We start from the raw sequence: 14,344 nt of genomic DNA, 5'->3' as shown, positions 1-14,344 counted from the left end.
AAGTCCTTGTGTGGTGGTGTTGAAGGTTATATTTCTGAAATCAGCTGACAAGAAGGTGAATAAATCCAAAACAATGAGTAAATATCATACATAATTGAGTAATTTGAGTGTTATACTTATTTATCAGGAAATACATATACTCTAATGTTTAAGACTACACTTCCAATACTAGGCACCCTAACACTTGCTTTATTGAGATCTGCAGCAGTGTCTGTAGCTAGATCAGGACCTCATTGCCAGCTAGAATCATACAAGTGACTGTCCGTCAGTCCTTAAGTCATCTGTCTTCATAAGTGAGACAGAGAAAGGATAGAAATATTTTTATCTTGATTTTATTAACTGGATATGAAGATACAGAAAAGAGAACTGCTTTACTTTGTCTGAGGAAGCCAGGCCCTGAACCCAGCTCTGAAGATCTTAAACATGTAACTTACCTCCAGAGCTGTCCTTCCAGCCTGGCCCGCCTCTGCCTTCTGCTCTCCTGGGCCCTACTGCCGTGTCTGTATGAGCTCCTCCTTAGCAGTGGAGTATCTAAAGCTATTAATGCTGACATCACAAATTGAAATCCCTCCCCAGGTGGGAAGGGCATATTTCCTGGCTCAATTTGAACCTCTGCTGACTTGGGTTTTTCACGGTTGGTTTTTTTGTTTTTCATAACTACTGCTGTAGTCTTCCTGTTAAATTCCCTTTGGATTTGCCCTATTCAGTATGAAGTTCATAATCTTTATTATCTTTTCTTGTCCTATATTTCCTTTACAGTTTCTGGAATTGCTGTCTCCTTGCTCCTTAGCCATATGGTTGTATCAAACTTCTTTTACATGCCATTTATGCCTTAAATGCAGTTTCCACATGCTTCATTTATTTGTTGACATGAATGACATTCCTGTCTCCTTGCTGTTGTTTCCCCCCTTTTGTTGTTTTGCCATTCTACTGTAATTTGTTTTAGACCTGCCTCTCGCATCTCCTTTGTACAACAATGGCAACATGCTACTGCTGAGAAGAAAGCTGAGCAGAAGAGAGAGTTCTTACCCAGATGGCCCCAGGGATGAAGCCATTGCACACTGTTGTACAGCTCTCTCAGCTGGACTAAGCCTAGCCCCATGTAAACCAAGATTAAAGCCTCAATCTAGGCTGTGTGGTAATTGATGGTGTAACTCTTACTGAATTCAAATTCAAACACACACAGCAGAGATCTACTAGGCTGGCTTGAAACCTTGTGGGTGTGATGGTGCAGTTGTCATCATGTCCCTGTGACATGCAGAGGAGAATCTGGTAAGAGACATCCCTTACAGTGAGCTGATTTTTATTAGATAGTTCAATAATGAAATCATTTGCAGGGCTAGTATCTAGATATCGTTAATAGTTAAATGCTGTAGAAAATAGGAAAGCCAGTGAATATCATGGGCTTTAATAGCTTGCTTACCTGTGATTTCTTCTCCTGTATTTTGTTCTCTGAAATTATGCCGAAATCCTGTATCAAGCAGCAGATACATACAGAATATAGATATACAGAAGAAGCAGGCACTTTTTTCACGAAGCACATAATAAAACTGTAGAATTTATTGGCACATTATGTTGTGGTGGCCAAAAGTGTAAAGTATTCGGAAAAGGACTGAGCAAATTTATGCAAGGAAAGTCCACCAGATAGATCCCATGTCTGGCATGGAAAGTATTACTCAGCAGCAGGGAGATATTTTAGTGGAAATATCACAATGTATATGCTTTCCCTCCTCTGTTTTTTCCTGGATTTTTGATACATGATGCACATGGGGGCTGCACAGACCCTGGTGTGACCTTTTGGAGAATTTCTTATGCTGAGAAACTTGAGGAGGGTGGCCTAGGCTCTAATAGTTTGGTCATGCATTTCTGGGTTGATCATGCACTACTTACCTGACAGTACTTCTCTGTCAGAACAGCAAAAAGGAGCTGAAGACAAAACTGATTAGATATGTATGTGCACGTATATATATTCAAGACTAGTGATGTCTGTATATAATGGACAGTCTTACAGAGGGGTAGACTACACTCTGAAATTGTATGTGCTTGTAGGTCTTCCAATCATCCCGCAGGGAGCAGGCATGTAATTTAATAAAGGCACTGTTGTCAATCTTCCTTCCTTCCCAACTGGACTTTTTGTAATGCTTAAATATAATACAAAGGTAATTACTTTGCTTGGCATCTATAACAGAAGATGCATTTCAGGCTTTTAAAGTCAGAGAGAAAACAAAAGTGTAAATCAAAATAATTATTTAAGGAAATATGAATGCACTGAAAAGGAGGAGAAAAAATGAGAATGAAAGAAATTAATGTTAAAACTCTGTACTGTTTCATTCATTGGCTTAGAAATTAGGCCAGTGCTGAATCTCCAGTTGGTGCAATTTCATCGCAGAATTATTGGATGATATTTCTTTTATCAATTGTGTATATGGCCTTTTGTCTGTGAGGGCTAATTCTTCTCTAAGCCTTAGCCAATGTATAGCCCTGGCCTCTCCCAGCTTCTTTATGTTTGTGCCATCTGAACTCTTACAATAAATAAAATAATTTTTCATTTATTTGCAAAATAATTGACACGGGATTAAAAGGAGCATTTTAACACGCAAAAATTAGTTTAAATGATTTCATTGTGTTCACAGGTGGTTAACACTCCTGGAAGTAATTGGATTTAGATAGCCTTGTTACATGGAAATTCAACATCTTTTCGGGTCTTTATATTACTCATTGGACATAAAGAATAGCTTAGCCTTCTTTTCTTAGTTTAATTATGACATTATATATTGCAAGGTGAACCTTCAGAATTTATGCCAACATTTTATTCAGTCCAGAAAGTAAACTTTCAGGATTTATGCCAACATTTTATTCAGTCCAACAACATTCACTTCATGTTCCTGTTTATTTCCTCATAATTTGTCTTCATGGAGCAATAGAAATACCTTTTCTTGCCAAATGCCTAGTTTGTATGGATAATTAAATCGACAGTAAAGGGCTAGCTTCACCTCTTCATTATTCGAGTCTTACTGAGTTGCAGCATTATTGATTCCAGTGGAATAATGCTGCAATTGCCCAGGAATATGTGGTAAATCAGGCAATGGGTGCCCTTAATTTGTTAAGCACTTTTATAATATATTGCTAGGTCATCCGAGCCCTTAGAAACCCCAGTCCTGGTCCATGCTCCTGTTGTGCCACAAACTGTATTAGAAGACTGAGTCACATATTGTTGGCAGTGTTTTATTCCTTATTTCCATCCCTGTCTTTGTAAAAGTTGTTTCTTTTTTATCTGTCGAGTTTGATGACAGCCAAACAGGGTCACTTCTCAGTAGGCAAAATGCCACTAAAGGAAATGAACTATTTGGAGCATTCCTTTGCTATGTAAATGTAAAATAAGGTTCATGACATGTAATGCACAAATTTCTGTGTCCTTTCACTCTTCTCCATGCGTGAAGACTGAACCTAGGAATTAACTTCAGATAAGTTTCCCAAAGTTTTCTGTGCTTTCTAGAAAATTATACCTGTTAATGGACAGTACTCAAGGAAACTAATTTCAAAAGGATAAACATTTCTATGTTGATCCCAATGAATTTTGCATAGGGGCTGAATCACTTAGGTTTAAAAGGTTTTAGGGGATTAAAATGTTGTGTGACATGGGCAGAGGGAACAGAGAGCTCAATGCCACAGTTTAGAGCTGAGTGCTATTATCTCTCCACATAGCAAGAGACTGATTAAGTGAGATATGCCCAGGTAATGTGAGAGTCATGCTTTAGAGGAAGACAATCTCAAGTCTTTCATAACCTGATCTGGAGAATAACTCCCTCCCGATTGCAGTTCTGGTGATCAGTCTCACCCTGGGCACCACACACAAGCTCAGCATTTGAGGAAGAAGTTTTTCTACTGTCTCTGAGCACCGTTCCATTAGGAGGTGCCAAAACTTTTTATGGGAAACACATGCAACCTTCCCTTCCTGGAATCCAAACCAAAGGGCACATCTGTCTAACTGCATGCACATCAGGAAAAAAATTCGGTCTGCATTTTTGACCTCACTGAGAGCCTAGCAACTGAGGGAATTAAAACAGTCCCTGGTGGTAATCAGCATGAGGCTGTTGCTGGTAAATGGAAGTTTTCTTCAAGAATACAAACTTCCATTTTCTCTCCTACTCTGCAGGCACATTTGGACTGTGCATTTTGATGTTTCTATCAAAGTTGAAACCATCCTGACAATGTAAAACCTTTGGTGAGATAAAAATTGGAAACAATATAGATATTTTTCTTAGCAAGTGCTTTTCATTTCAAAATTCTGAAGCATTTATGAATGACACCAATTTAATGACTGATACTAAAAGAGTCATTTCAGTAATCCACCTCAGGATCATTGAAATATCACAAATACCCAATATATAGTATTGGGTACAGCTCTACAGATATAACTTCTACTATTTCTGAAGACCCTCTAAAACTTGATATTCGACTGCCATTTGACTGCTGAGGTTGGGTTTTTTCTACCATTTTTATGCATTTCTACAGTAGGTAACAAGAGATATGATTAAGAAAGAGAAAGCTTTGCTTCAGAGAGAAGCTATCTGAAGGGTATCTGCAAAGGGAGAGGTAACAGAGAAATTGTATCTGTGCCACCATGCGTTAGGGAAAAATAACACCCATTTTTGAATTTGAAGAGGGAAATAGGCAGAAAAAGGTGTTGCGAATTTGTTAGCAAGAAAAACTGAACACTTAACCAGATGTTTCAAGTACCATGAATGCTGTTGTTTCGTGCTGAGGAGAATGCTCACTCGGGGGATGCGTATGTCTGTAAGTGCCATTGATTTTGGAGATCACCGGGTAGTGGGTATCTGTCTGTATACATAGACACGCACCTGACTTACCGTGCACGCTAAAATGTCTGCCATCAGGCAGTGCTGTATTGAAAGAGAAGAGGTAATATTGTGGTTACAATCCAGAACTTCTTTCTTTATCTCTTACCGTTGTAAAATTCTTTATTGTCCCAGGCATATCACTTAATATGTCTGTGTCTTGGTTTCCTAGTCAAATCAAATAAATGTAACTACTGTGGTCTGGTAAGGAGAACTCTATGATACCAAGGTAAGACATCAAGCTCCCATCTGGGGAGAAGGACAGGAGATACTAAAAAGTTGATCTTCAACTAGCTATGCTGGAGAAGACTGTTTTTAATAGGTGGATAAGTTACTAGTAAGACTGATTATCTAAAGTTATGTAGCTCAAGAATAAAATACAGCAATGCTTTCAGTTTTCAAATAGAAACAGTGTTAAAATTACATTAGCTACTGTGACGAACTGCCAGATTAAAATGTGAATTGCTAAGCAGGTGAGGTAGATTTGAATACTGAATGCTGATTTTTTTTTTTCCCCCCCCTCTCGTGTTAGGATTTATTTCTCGAAGCATTTAAAACTAGTGAAGGAAGGTCTGAGAATTTTTTTAGAGTTGTTACTGGTGAGATTGATTACTTCATCTTGTTTTTTCTAACACCATACTGTTCAAACGAATTACCATACAAATCCAGTTCTGCATTTATGATGCATTAAAAGTCAAAAAAGGAATCATTCCAGCTATGTTTCTTCCTAAGTCTTGAGACCTTGCGTTAAAAAGCAATATGCGTAAAAGACATTGTTGTGCATACAGTACCACCCAGGTGTTAAGAAGTACCCTTAAGCTGCTCTTAATAACTTATCTAGTTCCTTGTTGAGATCTGTTACCCATTTTAATCAATGCAATGTTAGCCTCATTCAGGCTAAAATACAAAGATATTATGATTTGATCATACTAGTATGAAACTATTAGAAAGAGACTGTGTGCTTGCATTGCAGTCTCTGTGAACCCGTGGGAATATCCCCATCCACTGGGCTCTGAATAGCTGTTTCACTTTTCCCTTTGAGAGAGGAAAGGAAGGAACTTTTCCTCCTTGTGCTGGTTCTGGGAGTTCCACCATCTGCTTTGGGGACAACTTTCTTATGCTGACACTGAACATATTTTAATAGCCCACCATCATGTGAGAAACTAAGCTCTTCCCTCAACCGCTCTCATCGGACTTGTCTTTCAGTCCATCTGACAACACCTACTCTTCGCAGGTTCGTATTTCAAAAGTGAACTAAGAGCTGCAGAGCCATTTTCAAAAGTAAACCCTTGGTTTGCACTTTCCTCCCCTGCGAACTCTTTCCCTGTTGGTTTGGAAATTGGCATTGGCAGCTGAGGGACAGACTCCTCTCAGCATACAGGGCTGCAAGGCTTCAGCAGTGAAAAGCTTCAGTACTGCAACACCTAAAGGATTGCTCAAGTTCCTGTCCTGCTGTCAATAGATAAGTATTTTCCACTTTCCCCTGATGTCTGGCTGCTTCATCAGCTCTTCATGTAGAAGATGTTTTGGACTGTTTTAAGGTACATTAGCGAGCTGGCTTGGCATGCAACAGCATAAGGATTAGGAAGGTCTAAGTGCCCCTTTTGAGCTTCCCTGCCCGAAGCTGACATTTTGGGCCATTACCTTTTGCAAACTGATCACTCTGTTCTCAGTCTGTATTCCCTACCTCCTCCTATCCTACAAAGTCAGGAGGACTTATCAGCTGCAAATGCTGAAAGACTGGAGGGGAAAAGTAATCAGAAAATGTTTCATTCACTATAATCTTAAAATTATCAGCATACTGATTTGGAACAAGTGTGACTCTGAGTGGCTGGGAAGCAAATGGGTATGTGATTCACATTTATAACCCAGCTTTTGTTGTAAACACTACAAAGATGCATTAATTAATGATAAAATCAAGGGAAATGTCTGGCAGGATCAATAGACAGAGACGGAGCGAGAGAGATTAGAGGAAAAGGTAGGCATTAATAAAATTAGACTGAATCTGAGGAAAAACAGACTAATATGTCCACTATGGAGGGCTAATCTAAAGCAAAACAGCCATAAAGTAGGAAGAGAGATGAATGCAATGAAAAGCAAGTGTCTGGAAAGCAGAAATGCTGTTTGATTTTATAATATGATGGGGTAGCATAAAGCAAAACATAAAATTACTCCATTCACGTAGTCCATCCTCCAAACTAATCAAAAGATGCTTGTAGAGATATTTAAAAAGCTGATGCTACGGATCATGGATTAAATGTAAATAGGGTTAAGTTTTCAGTTCCTGTGGTTTTGGATTTCATTGTTTGAAAAAGATTTGCAGAATTTGAAAGGACTGGGGTAGGCAAAGTTATTTAAAGACATTAAAGTTTTGACTTACAAAAAAAAAGAAATTAAGACCTTAAAAGATTATCAGTGACATGACAACCATCCACAGTTGTTGAATGAGTGTTAACACGAAGCAAAAGGAAATACTGCTTTGAAGATTAGGTGAAGACACAAAATTTCAGTCTGAATGCTTGAGCTAGAAAACAGAAAACGTCTTAAATTAAAAGGTCACTTAGGCTTCTGAAGGGAGGGGAACTCTTCCAATGAAGCAGCTCTTCTACCCAGAAGTTTTGTCCTGCCAGGTGTTAGCAGCCAGTGGCTGGTCTGGATGAGTGCAAGCCCTTGGCATAAACAGGAGAGAATCTTGTTTGAGAGAATGATTTTTACCCTTCGGTTAAGTAAGGGCAAGATACACTGCTGTAAACTGCAAAAGTAGTGGTCCTGAAGGGCAGGTCAGACAGACAGAAGGCACTGGAAAATGCCAGTATCCCCCAGTCCTTCACTGAGGTGTCTCCTGAAGCTGTGACAAGAGGAGGTAGCTGTGTAGAAGCTGGCTTGCACATGTTGGGTACTGCTGGGTATTCCCCCAATATTGGACCTCCCCATACTGTGAAGAGGTAAGTTGTGTGGGAGCTCAAACACCCTCTACTCTCTGTTGAGCAGTACAAACACCAGTCAAAGCATTTTCACATTCACTGCTCTCATTTGTGCTTTAAAACCTCTTACATGGAGCTTAAATGACAGATACTCCTGTTTCTGCAGCGCTTTCTTCCTAGTCCCTTTCAATAATTCATATTCATCTACACCTCATTCCCGTGCTCCTTTTCAGTGCTCCTTTGATAATTAAACTAGGGGACATGAAAGGTATGTGAGATGCTGAGATATTACCGTGGCTCAAAATACACCTGACATTTGAGTGAGGTAACTTATTACTGCTTGGTCTCTTACTGTGTGCTTGGGAAATAACCAGGCGGTTGTGTTACATATAAATGTGTGGCAGCAAGCGAGAGAGAAAAGAGAATTTAAAGGCTCGTTCTGGCTGTAATATTTCTTCATGTATTTAAGTCAGAATTCCTGTAGTTCATTTTGACTATTTCATGTGGAAAAACACAATAAACATGTCTCCATGCACCCCTTTTCTTGAGGTAAGCAGAAATTATCATCATATTTAGTTGAAGTGATTTACCCTCAATAAAAATTCCTTGGTTTAGACACAGGCTGCAGAAACTTTAAGTCCCTGGTGATTTTACATAAGTGCATACATTTTGTTCACAGACTGTGCCCAGGACAAATTCTGTCTCCAAGATGTTGCTGCTTAGAACTTCCCTTTTTAACAGTCTTGCAGAAGGACTTAAGTAAATGGCAGCACTTGGCATAAATCCATCTCTACTTAACGAAGGAGGCTAATTTGAAATATATTCATTCCAGAGCATTTATTTGGATAGCAGAAAACAAGCAATTACTTAAGGGGTGATAGAGATTTCAGAAAGGCTGTCTCTCTCCTGTTGCTTGTCCTCTACTGGGTATAGAGTTGACCAAAAGGGACTGTCTTTCAACTGTAATGACCTTAAATAGATAACTAAACTCAGTGGATGAGTCCAGGCTTTGTGCGTGGGTGTCAATAATCCTTCTAGCAATATTTAATCTGCTGAAGAGATTAGAAATAGGAAAAGATTTTCATTAGAATGAAATAACCTAAATTGTCATAAGCTCATAAAGTAATACAGGGACCAGAAGTATCAGTAAGCTTTCCCTGATATAATTCTTGATGGGCTCCTGCAACTCCCTGGTTCCTAATCATATACCTAATGAGTTTTCATTACCCTCCACACTCTGATTGCTGCTGTGGTTTGTTGGTGCTGCCATTTTATGCTACTACTGCAGTAATTGTCCTTTCAGCAGCCTGTTTTCCTCTCAGGAGTCATCTTGGTGTATCAGTCCATGTTGATGGAACCAGGCAATATAATGCATCTTTTTATTCTTTAGGTGACAGTTTAATGTATTATTGCTTGTATTCTTCTCTGAGCCCTGCTGATCACATGCTACTGCAAAAGCTTGTAAAATGAATGCAGATACTTACTTCTTTCATCTGTAAATGCAGATAAAACTAGGTAGAGTACTTGAGGTGATGTGATCTAAACACAAGATTAACGGAGGGCATCAGTTGAAAGGGCAGTCTACTCTGAACAATGACTAAAGAAAAAATTGTCACTGCTTTACTCAGCACCTCCGACTCCCTACTTGAACTCAGAGGCAGAACTGCTGCTGGTACTGATAATGCTGCTCTCCTCCAGCTTTGGGGAGGCAATCCTGCTAGCAGAAAAGCAGCTAAATCATCTTCCTTTTTGTGCATTGTCAACAGAATTGGTCACTGAGTTCAGGCAGAATTTGATGATAAACGAGAGCTAAAAGGGACCCAAGGGCACTAAGGGCATAGCCTGGACTGTAAGTTCTTCATTACTGATAATATGAGAAGGAAAGAACTAAAGCTGATTGGAAAACACAGAAGTGGTATAATGTTTTCCTGGGTTTAGGATGAGATCTTAATTTTAAGAAACAGCTTTGTGAAGCTTCATATTCCAACATATTTTGTCTGGCTGTAGGGCTTTGGAAGGACCAGTAGATTCTGGATTCACATTCTGGTAGTGCTCATAATTATTTTGCTGTTACAGAAGTGTTACTATTTTCATGTAAACTGATATTATCTCAAAATTTATAATGCAACTCAAAAGAAGTGTTTCGGGATATTGGAATACAACCATGTCTGTAACGCATCTACCTTGCCATGTACTTTCTGTGATGCTTTTGCTATATTATGGCTCTGTGATTTCCAGCAAAAAACAATGTTTTGTTACATGAGTATTGTCTAGAAATCAATGCTGGCTCTCTGGTATCTAAGACAAGAATGCTTTTGCTACTACTTGGTCATTAGTGGTGTTGCAGCAGAGCTTAAGAATCCAAGGAATAGAACACCCTCTTGTTTGGTAAAAACACAGGGCAAACAGATGGTTGTTGTCTCAGAAAGCTCACCCTTGAAATAGATGCAACAGACTAAGCCAGGCACTGTGGGTTTGTTTGGACTTCAGTATTGTATGAAAACATTTACCAGTTTCAAGGCAAAATTGGGTCTCCAGTTTCACTGAGAGACTCTCAAGTGAATTTCCCTAATTGTCATTAACCGGCCAATTGCCTGATATGTATAATTTAAGGGCCAAATCCTGTTTGCCTCTGTCCCAGGATTATTCTGTTAATTCCAGTCGTACTGGATGCTGTCCTGTTAATTGTGAGTAGAAAATGTTCGTATGGGCATGACAAGCAAAATCTGTCAGCACTGTTTGAGGAAAAGAAGGACCATATGTTTTCAGGCCCAGGCCAAAGCTGGATGTTTTAGACTCCAGTAAAGTAATGCTGAACTGTAGATCATATGCAGAAAAGTCTGCAGAGAAGAAGTGTTAGTATCGTTCATATATCTTCAACTTTAAATTCACTTCAGGTACTAAAAGAGTCTTTGGCTGATAAGAGCACATATTAAGTTAATGAGTCCTTTGAATTGTGGTCCCTTCCAGAATCTATTTACAATGGACTAAATTGGCTAATGGTCATATGTTTGCACTTCATCCTTTAATAACAAATTCCACTGATATTCTTTGCTTTTCTGAAGCTTTGTCCTGTTAGATTCAGACCATGTATCTCCCCTAGAGTGTCTTCATAGTAAGAGCAAATTGCAGTTATGTAGTCAGAAGCTACACACCTTAATAAAAGATTCAGTAGTCTTCAAAATACCTTGTTTTAAAAAGATTTTAAGTTCATTCTTTTTACAACTCTAATAAAAAGCTGTGTGCAACACTTAGTGTTTGTTCGATAAGTGTTTTGATTTTATGTGCCCAGTATATGGAAGCTGGAGTGAATTTGTTATAAGGGGCAAACTGTTCTGGTTGGAGATGGAATGTGGAGATACTATCTTCCCATATCCTTGTATTTCCATTTAATTCAAGGTTTTAAAAATCAATTTTTAATTACTGATCCCAAGCATGCCCAGAATATATAATGCTGATTTACTAATGGCCCTTTTAGTGCTGTTGGCATAGCGGAGTGCTTGTGACCAGCCCCACTGCCCTGCATGTTCCTGAATTCAAGATTGTCCTTTATCATGCCCTCTGTAGGATGAGGTCATGGGGGACATGGCACAGTATCAGCAAATGTTTTTCTTCTTTTCTCCAGATGTACTCGGCTACAGTTGTTTGTTTAGGCTGGCATAAAGATGAAAATAGAACCAATCCATCCTTTTGATTTTACTAAGAGTTATATCATCTTTTAGTATGAATGTGGACTCTTCAAAAATACAGTCTCATGACCAACTCATTTAAGATGTTATATTCATGAGAAAGCCTCAAAAAGTGCCAGTTAGCTTATTATTAACATTTTCATGACATTACTCATAAAAAAATTTCCAAAGCACTTTTTTTATTGTTATGTTTGATCATTTTTATGCAGAAACCATAACCTCTTCAGTTAGTTGCTTCACAGTTCAATACATAATTGACAGGAAAGTGGTTTTATTGCTATTCCTTGTAGCATTTGTTTCGAATAAAGACAAGAGAAAAAAAAGCCAAATTCATTTGTGGATAGATTAACTTTGAGAATACATGAAACTATTCCCATAGTTTCATCTTCTTAAAGCAGTTACATGCAATGCTGTTTATTTGTCCTGTTGGGTGGGTTCAAGGAAACCTGATTTTAATCCTTCAGTGCTTAATTGATGCTATAGCTTTCCTTTGTTACCTGAGGATATTAAATAACGTGTTTGGTCTTAACCTCATTTTTGCTTCCCGAGGCTCCTGCTCCCCCAGGCATGCACTTAAATGAAGATCTGACCCTTTGTGCTTTGGTTTCCCATCTGTAGACTGATGTTTCTTCTCTCTGTAGATTTAAAGCCTTTAGGAGATGATTTATCTTTCAGTACATGTCTACACAAGACCTAGTACATAAGGGGTGAGTTCTAGGAACCTCTAGGAGATCCTCAACAAAGAAATAATAGAAAATAAGTTTTGGAGGAAACTCTGTAATATTTATGACAAGAGGGGGACTCTACCTCTGAACCTGTCCAAGACAGCAGTACAATAAACCAATTAAAGCAATATACAGGGACTTTGATCCAAACACCCTACAGCAATCGGGTATTAGGGAAGTTTGGTTTTGAGATACATATATATAGCAAAATGCATGACAAAAATTGGTGCAGAAGCACTCACACTGTAGCCCAACGTTATTTTATTAAGTTGCGCTTCTCCCACATCAAACTCTCCATAGTGGAGCAGGAAATACTGGGTTTACACTAGTGACACCAGTATTTGTTTTTTACACTAGTGTTCACTGCTGAATCTTTCCCTTCTCTGTGCTGGTAGGTAGTACACTCATTTTAGGGAATTCATGCTGCATGAATAGATGAACTGCAGTCTGATCAGAGACTGAACTCTCATGCAAACTAGCTGCGGAATGACAGCTAACATTCTTCATTTAAGAAAGGCAGTTTCATGGATCTTGTAAAAGGGTGATTTTTCTAGGGTCCTGGTATTTCTTTGAACTCATATTCCATATTGTCCTTCCAGAGCAACGTTTGTATTGTAATAATGCTGGATGTGGAAATGACAGGGATTAAAAATATTTTATTTTTACTCAGTCTGCTTCAGTGAATAAACTTGCAGTACCTTTGATATCCTGGCATTTAGAATTTAGTTTTTTAAGGGATGTAAATGCTTTAATACCTGAGTAAGGAGTAAGTCCACTTGTGTATTCAAAGTTGCAGAGTCTGGAATGTCTGGCCCATGCTGGAGGTAAAATGAAGGCACATATTTAAGGATAGTGACTTTTTGCTTGGGTATTTCTGGATTTTATATATTATTTCTTGGTCAATTCTCCCTGGAAGTATTTCAGATGGTATTGTCTAATGCTATCAACATGACCTTTAATTTTTGCCTATTCATTTGTCTTTTTACCTAGACAAAAATGTAGTCACATGATTTCTGCCAGTTTCTTTTGATGCCTTGCACAGGGGAGAGAAAGTTATATTGTGACTTTTAGTAATCATTTCCAGATGTAACTTCATTTCTGCAGCTGATTTTATCCCCTCAAGAACAAAGCTGTTATATTCCGTGGGATTACACCAGCTAAGAGAGATTTGAGTAGAAAATCAGGCCAGGGATCTTGAAATGTATTGATTGCATTGATACATTTTGATTAAACTGTATATTTAATGTTCTTTTAAGAATTGTTCACTTATGCATGCAAAATAATGTTATTGCAAAACAAATGGAGTCATCACGTTTGTGAACGAACCCTTATCGTCTGTATTTCTGCCTTTAATGCTGTCATTGATAGCATGTAAAGAGGATGCTACTGTCAATAATTTTCATTGCTTCATCCTTTTGCAGTTTAGTTCCGCTGTTGCTAACCTTACTGGTTTTAAGGAAAAGTTGTTTCTTATTTATCTGTTATTAAAGTTGATTCTGAGTCATTTGACCCATGACAGATACCCCACTCTTTCAGAGGGGGAAGTCTGGCTCCTAAAATGACCTAATCAAGCGAGTTCTTCAGCAGGAATCAAGTGGGAATGCTCCCAAAGTGTTTGGGAGGCAATCAACCACTGAGCCGCACCAGCTATCCACACTTGGGTTACACCAGTGGTGAATAGGTGCCTGCTCTGGCAAGACTTAGCTTCATCTCTTTAGCAAACAACTAGAGAGGTCAGAAATTTGAGGTCACCTCAAACACCTTTTAAAACATCCTGTTCTGTGAATTTGTCATTTTTGTTTGGAATCAGTAGTTACGTGACAGGAATAGTTTTCTTCATTGGTAGGTCTTGGTTTTGTTCAGTTTTTGGAACTGCTCTGACATTTAACGAAGAAAAACACCTCTCTTCCCAAAGGCTGCTTATCCTCTTTTTAATATACAGTCCCCTTTGCGTCAAATATCTTATTAATGGTTTAATCAAACAGCAGTGGTTTGAATAAGGTCTTCTCTCAGGTCATGAGCAGTGAGAGATCATCAATAAAACTAGTGACTCGGTCATGGAAAGAATCGTTCCAGGAGAGGAGGTTTAGAAGTCTCTTGTCAAAGAGCCCATCTCTTCAGTGGTGTGTTTATTTTGAAATTGGCCT

This window comes from Strix aluco, chromosome 14, assembly GCF_031877795.1.
Source record: "Strix aluco isolate bStrAlu1 chromosome 14, bStrAlu1.hap1, whole genome shotgun sequence".
Classification (NCBI taxonomy): domain Eukaryota; kingdom Metazoa; phylum Chordata; class Aves; order Strigiformes; family Strigidae; genus Strix; species Strix aluco.
Note: the sequence above shows the minus strand (reverse complement) of the source record.